The following is a 6663-nucleotide window of genomic DNA, read 5'->3' as shown; positions in this document are numbered from 1 at the left end:
ATGATGGCATAAGAAGCTGTCCAGCCTGTCCTGAGGGACATGGCATCTGGACTATCGGCTGGTCCTTCCAGCCTGGAACGCCCAGCTAGAGACATACTTCTTTAGCCCTGGCCTGAAAACAATTAGCTGGGCTGGGTTTCCCAAATACCCACGGAGCACTCACTGCAGTGCCTGGTCTCTGACTCTGCGGGGCGCCCCTGCTCTATCTCTGGGGCAGTCGCCCCAATCTCATCCACAGCCAAGCCAACCCCTGCGGAGCCCTAAGGCAGCCTGACTCTTCCCTGTCCAGGCTGGACACCACCAGGCATGATGATACTGGTCCTATGACCTCTTTCCCAGCCATTCTCCTTCCCTCCAAAGTCCTCTCCCGGCATTCCTGCCCCACCTAAAAACAGCACCGCCCCCTCCTCCGACTCTTATGCCCAATGGTCCAAGGGAGGGCCAGACTTCCAGACGCAGAACTCTCAGGGACTCCTTGAGGGTGCAGAGATGGCTTGTGAGTGACCCCTAGGTTTGTGGGGGCCGGGGAGGTGGTCAGCCCTCACCCACATGCCTGGGGACCGTACTGCAGAACGGCATGTGGAAGCTCAGTCTCCTGGGTGGCCTCCCCTGAAGGGGTATCCCTGGAGGATCTAAATCAGCCTCGCACTGCAGCAGCGGTTCCTAGAGAGAAGTTCTGGGTGGGAGAAAGGACTGAAGCCGCTCCATTTCCGGCCCCTAGACTGCCCTGACAGCCAGCAGCCACAGGGGGGCAGTGTTGACCACAGAGCTGCAAAGAGGTGACTGCAGTCCCTGGTAACAGGCTTCTCCCCGCCCAACCGCTCCCTCCGGGCCTTCTTCCTGGGGGCCGTGGTCCTGGGGGCCCTAACCTTTAACACCATCACAGTCGGCTGGGAGGGCCATGGCTCCTTAGAGAAAATCCCTCCTACTCCTAAGAGCTTGTGAGGCAGAGATGGGCAGACTGGTGTCGCAGAAGGAGGCCTGAACCCGCGGTCAGGGGGCACCCGCGTTAAGGGGGCAGAACGCTTGGGCTGCTCTCCCGGCGTTTCGGAGCCCCCGCTTCCAATGAGGGATTGGGTCAGGATTCTAGGCGTTCTCTAAGGTCCTTTTCCAGCCTAGAATTCGAGCGTCTGAGGCAGCAGCTGCTGTCCTTGAGTGGCTTCTCTCTCCAGGCCCCTGACAGCTTCAGAAGCTCAGCCTGGGTGGGTGAAGGGACGCGGGAACCAGCAGCAGGCATTTCTGATCTCTACAAACCAGGCCATTCTTCTGGAAACCACAGTCATGAAGAGGTGCGGTCCTAGGACTGGGAAGAGGCTGACAAAGGGATGACCAGGGCCGGCTGGATCCCAGGAAGACCCCTCTAAGGGGCTCCATCTGATTGATTTGTGTGACTGTGGGAATGGCAGGATGGCTGGAGGCTGGCTGAAGAATGTCCCATCCCAGTCCCTGGAGCTATGTCGAGCTTCCCTGAAGTAGAGGCTGCAGAAGGCCTAGAGGTTCCTCCCTTCCAGGCCTCCTTATTCCCAGATCCCCACAACAGTCACCGTCTCTCCTCCCCACGTTGCCGACACCTGCGCCCAGCTCTCTGCCTGAATGGAGCCTCCAGCTGCAGAGAGCAGAGCCCACAGCCACAGTTCTAGAAGGGGGATCCTTGCTAGAACTGAAGGTGGGGATCCTTGCTAGAACTGAAGGTGGGGATCCTTGCTAGAACTGAAGGTGGCCTTCCTATCCTTAGCCTGCCCCTCCCAGCCCTGTCCCTCCAGACCAGCCTCTGCTTACACCCATATGGCTGCTCCTGTACCTCTCAGGCGTTCTCTCCCCACTCCTGTAATTTCACACCAGACCTCGGACATTGTGTGTCCAGCACCTCTGCTTCCCTGATCAGGCATCTGATCCAGCACCTGGGGCCTGACCCCCACAAGCATAGGGTGCGTCCTGGTTCTTCCATCTCATCTCCTCCTTCTTCCTTGATGCCCCCATTTTCTCACTTTCCCTATCTCCCTTATTTGGTTTCTCTTTGATCTGTCCTCTGCTCTCTGCATCCTATTCTCAGAACTCTCTGAGTCCTGGAGCCTCTTGGCCATGGGCCTCTGCTCCCTGACCTCTCTGTTTCTTTGCCTCAATGTACACCTTTCCCCCTTCCCTTCCCATCTCTCTCTCCACCCTCACTTCCTCCTCTGCAGTGCTTACACTGAGTATCTGATCCATCTCTCCCTGGACTGAGGGTATAAATAGCAGAGGGAGGCTGGGCTAGAAGCCAATTTTGCTACCAGCCTCTTCCTTGCAGCCCTGGGCTTGGGCATTCAGGATCAGTAGTAGGAAGGGTCCTGGGCAGGGTCTCAGGGGTAGGGAGTTGGAGGGTTGCCATGGAAGGCCACTGCATGAGTGACTGACCCAGGCAGAGTGAGGGGTCCCACCACAAACTGGGGGAGTCCTGAGCTTCACGCACAGGCTAGGCTCCCCACCTAACATGGGTATGAAATCGCTACTTTGCTGCTGGAGAAGGAGCTCTGGATCAAAAGACCCTCCCAAGCGCCGCTGGAGGGCCCTGCCTGCTCTGCAGGGGCCTAGATGCCTGGGCCCAGGTGGCTGCCAGCAGACAGCAGCTGGGGACTGGAGCAGAAGTGGTGCCCTCAGGAAACAGGCCGCACTCTTGCTCCAGCCAGCTCCCCGGCCTAATTAGAGACCGGAACGGCATTGATCGTCCCTGAGCTCATTATGTCACAGCTGGGGAACAGCTGGCCAGTTTTTTCCAGGCCATTAGCTGCGCCATGAAGTGGAGAGTGTTGGGGGAAGGGGGGCGGCGTTTGAGCAGGATCAATACCCCGTCTGTCTGGGGGAAAGCAGCCCGGTGGCTGCCTCCTCTGGCACTCTGGCTGTGCTTCCCTCCAGTGCTACTTCACTAGCTGAGCTCCTTGGAGTTCACACACAAAAGCTCCACTCCTTCGATCCTGGATCCTGGAGAGATGGACTCATGGCTTCTGGGCTGGCCCTGACCTGGCTGGAGGGGACCCTTGGAGCCTTCCCTTAGAGGATTAAGAAGGGCAGGAAAGAGGCTCAGATTACCTAACTGGTCTCAGTGGGGACCTCAAAAGTGCAGCTCATCTCCACCCCCACAGCAAGATGACACCTAAGGCAGCTGTTTCTGTTGGCCCTGGGCCCACCTCTCTGTGCCCCTGGGCTCTGCCGGGTCTGGTTTCCTGTGGGGTGGAGAGATGGCAGGGGATCCTCGGGCCCTTAGGGAATGAGGGGTACTGGAAGGAGGGAGGGAAGAGACAATAGTTCTCTTTCTCCCACTCCCACTCCCAGGCCTGGGCAAGCAGAAGCTCAGCTGGGCAGCACCCAAGGCAGGAGCGAGGCTGTCCACATGGCCTGAGCCAGAGGACGGTGGAGAGGCCCTCTGTCAGAGGGGAGTTCAGTGGTACCTAATGAGCTGACGTCCTACTTACAGGGTTATAAAGTGTGAAGGCTAGAAAAGACCTCCGAAATATCTCGAGCCATGCTCGTTTTACAGAGGGAGAAAGCAAGCCCTATCTAATAAGCCTTAAGCTCCACTATGCCTGCGTGATTCTGCTGCGAAGCACTTCATTTTAGTTCTCTCTGTGTGTCTCCCATTTGTTCCACATTGAGGGTTTTTTTTTCGCGGGTGGGGGGGTTGTTTGTTTGTTCTGCTGCCCAGACTGGAGTATAGTGGTGCAATCACGGCTCACTGCAACCTCCATCTCCCGGGTTTAAGCGGTTCTCACGCCTCAGCCTCCTGAGTAGCTGGCACCACTCTCTGCTAATTTTAATATTTTTAGTAGAGATGGGGTTTTGCCATGTTGCCCAGGCTGGTCTCGAATTCCTGACCTTATGAAATCCACCTGCCTCAGCCGCCCAAAGTGCTGGGATTACAGGTGTGAGCCACCGTGCCTGGCCCCACCTTCAGTTCTAATGTAGCTCCAAAGTGTCCTGGGCACACATCCTCAGGCCGCTGGTGGAGGTTTCACTCTCCAGGATAGGTAGGGGGACTGCTCGGCTCCCTTCCATCCTACCTTCTCCAGCCCTGCACTCCCAGCCCACGGCACCACCGTGGGAACAGCACCAGTCACTGGAAGTCCTACTGGGTCCAGCTGCTGGGTTCCTGGGCAGTTTCCTACCCACTAGACAGAGGCCAGGGTATGCATACCACCTGCTGCTCCCCAGACATCCTGCCTTGGCCTCCATTTCCAGAATCAGCAGGGAATAGAACACAGAGATCAAAAGGCCTGAGTTCCTTCTAAGCCCAGGCCCAGGTCCTGCCCTGAAGAGCTGGTAGACTGATACAACCAGAGATGTACGAAGGGCAGAAGGGCCCTTACAGTGTATTCCTCGTGTTGCAGATGACGAAGCTGTGTCCAGGGGAGAAGGGTTTGCTCAGGGACACCCGGTGGTTAGAGGCAGGTTTCAGATAAGGTTTCCCAAATCCCATATAGTCAGCGTTGGTTCCATTCCACCACAGGGCTTCAGCTCTACGTTCTGAAAGCCGCGGATTAAGATCTAGTGGATCACTCCTGGCCCATTTAACATGCTCGGCAAACCCAACAAACACTCCTCACAGGCCCAGGGTGCACTCTCTTCCCCAGGACTCTCAGTGATGGCAGCTGGGGCCATCAGTGCACATTGGTCACACCTCTGCCACCAGAAGGAGGCTCCTCTCAGGTGAATCTGCTCCTTAGGAGCAGCTGCTACCCAAAGGATGGAGCAGAGACCCCTGGGCTCTGTGGTGCCTTACGTTGATCCATTCGTCTGCCTGAATCCAAAGAGCTTCTTAGAGCAGAAGGAGCCTAATGATAACTTGGCATTGCTGGAAGTTCCTCCGGCCTGATTCACAGGGGTAGAGTAAGTTAGAAGAAACCAGGCACTGCTCTTGCTGCTGGCATTGTGAGGAAAGGGAACGTGCGCTTGGGCTAGATGACATGGTAACTGGACTGGGAATAAAGAGGGCGCTCGAGTGAGTTCCCAGGGCCAGCGTCCTGAGGCCATGGGCAGGGGAGGCTCTTTCTTGTTTTCTTCTCTGTTTGCTCCAAAACAGGTGCTAAGATGCTGAACCCTTGTGGCTCCAGCTAGAATGTGGGGGTGGGGGAAGGAGTTCTCGGACAGTCTGCAGAGGCAACCTTAGCATAGGATGCTTCACGGGCTGGAGATCTGGAGGTGGAGATCAGTGTGGCTGACATAGGAGAGGAGAGTTCTGTGGAGCCAAGGACACAGGAAACAGAACCCAAAGCGCCCAGAAAGGGAGGCGAGGCAGGTGCCACGACAAGCCATATCCTCTGTCAAAATGTCCATGAGATGGAGGGGCATCGTGAACGTCCTGATTTGACGTCGCGTGGGTGCCATTTATTAGCTCTGAGGATGGGGCAAGTCCTGATCCGTGAGCAATACTGAGAGCAATGTTTGCCTTACAGGCTGCTGTCGCTCCACGGCTGGCATGAGGGGATGTGGATGAAAGGCTCTGGAAAGTGCGCAAGCAGTTCTGATTCTCATCATCCCACGCTACTGCCTATCAGCTCATCTGCAGTGTGTGGCATTAGGACCCTGATTCCTGAGTTGCTAGAGAATGGTATGTATCATAACGCTGTGTACACAAGTATTTTTGTCAGGAGTGACAGAAGCAAAGGGGCTTTCCTTCTAGAAGGGACTACCCAGGCCACACAAGCAGATGTCTATGAATCTATAATAGCATGCATCCATCCCCACAGGGTCTCTGCTCACAGAGAAGGCGCCTGAAACCAAGGCTTCCAGGATGCGTGTGTGCACACACGGGAGCACACATGGACACAGACGCACGCACCGTGGCCGTCCCTGGTGGCTTTGCCGTCAACTGTGCCTCTTCCTAGGTGCCGGCCTCCTCTGTTCTCAGTCTGTAAGCGAGTTCTTACATCTCTCTCAGACAGCGGCTGAATGAAGAACTGAAAGACATGTGGGGAGTGAAGGGACAGTTTGACATTCATTAGTTGTAGTTTTCTGGGAGAAGGAAGATACTACTCATGGTTTATGTTTGCAGTCGTGTTTTTACAGAGCACCATCACATGCATTATTATTTAAGCCACAAGCACCTTTATGCGATCATTGCTCTCATCAGGCTCAGAGAGGTGAAACAGCTTCTTGCCCATCATTCAGCTAATAGGTAACAAGATCCTTTGCTGCTTCTGAACTCTTGTTAACTTCCGACTCTTATCAAATGTCTCCCTCCAGGAGTCCAAAGGCACAGGTGTTTTGTATGCTGCAATGTTTCTTTCATTTGTTATTTTGAAATTATTTCAAATCGACAGAAAAGTTGCAAGAAGGATACAAAGAACCCCTACTCCTGCATCCCTTCCACCTAGTTCCTCAACTTTGTTTTTGTTTTTTGAGATGGGGTCTCACTCTGTCGCCCCGGCTGGAGTGTGGTGGTGCGATCTGGGCTCACTACAACCTCCACCTCCCAGGATCAAGCAATCCTCCCACCTCGCCTCCCAAGGAGCTGGGAATACAGGCATGTGCCATCATGCCAGGCTAATTTTTGTATTTTTTTGTACAGATAGGGGTTCGCCATGTTGCCCAACCTGGTCTCAAACTCCTGGACTCAAATGACCCACTCGCCTCAGCCTCCCAAAGTGCTGGATTACAGTTGTAAGCCATGGTGCCCGGCCTTCAATTTGT

The 6663-nt window shown here is 55.2% G+C and overlaps 1 long non-coding RNA gene across 1 annotated transcript; it reads left to right on the top strand.

Annotated features, from left to right (window-relative positions):
• Nucleotides 1-272: 272 nt before the first annotated feature.
• Nucleotides 273-5884, top strand: LOC118143074 (uncharacterized). Its single transcript, XR_004727218.3, has 3 exons — nt 273-496; nt 5427-5581; nt 5721-5884. It is a non-coding gene; the product is annotated as an uncharacterized LOC118143074 (long non-coding RNA).
• The last annotated feature ends 779 nt before the right edge of the window (nt 5885-6663 follow it).

The sequence above is a fragment of the Callithrix jacchus genome, chromosome 7 (assembly GCF_049354715.1).
Source record: "Callithrix jacchus isolate 240 chromosome 7, calJac240_pri, whole genome shotgun sequence".
In the NCBI taxonomy this organism is placed as follows: Eukaryota; Metazoa; Chordata; class Mammalia; order Primates; family Cebidae; genus Callithrix; species Callithrix jacchus.
Note: the sequence above shows the minus strand (reverse complement) of the source record. Positions and strands in the feature narration are given on the sequence as shown.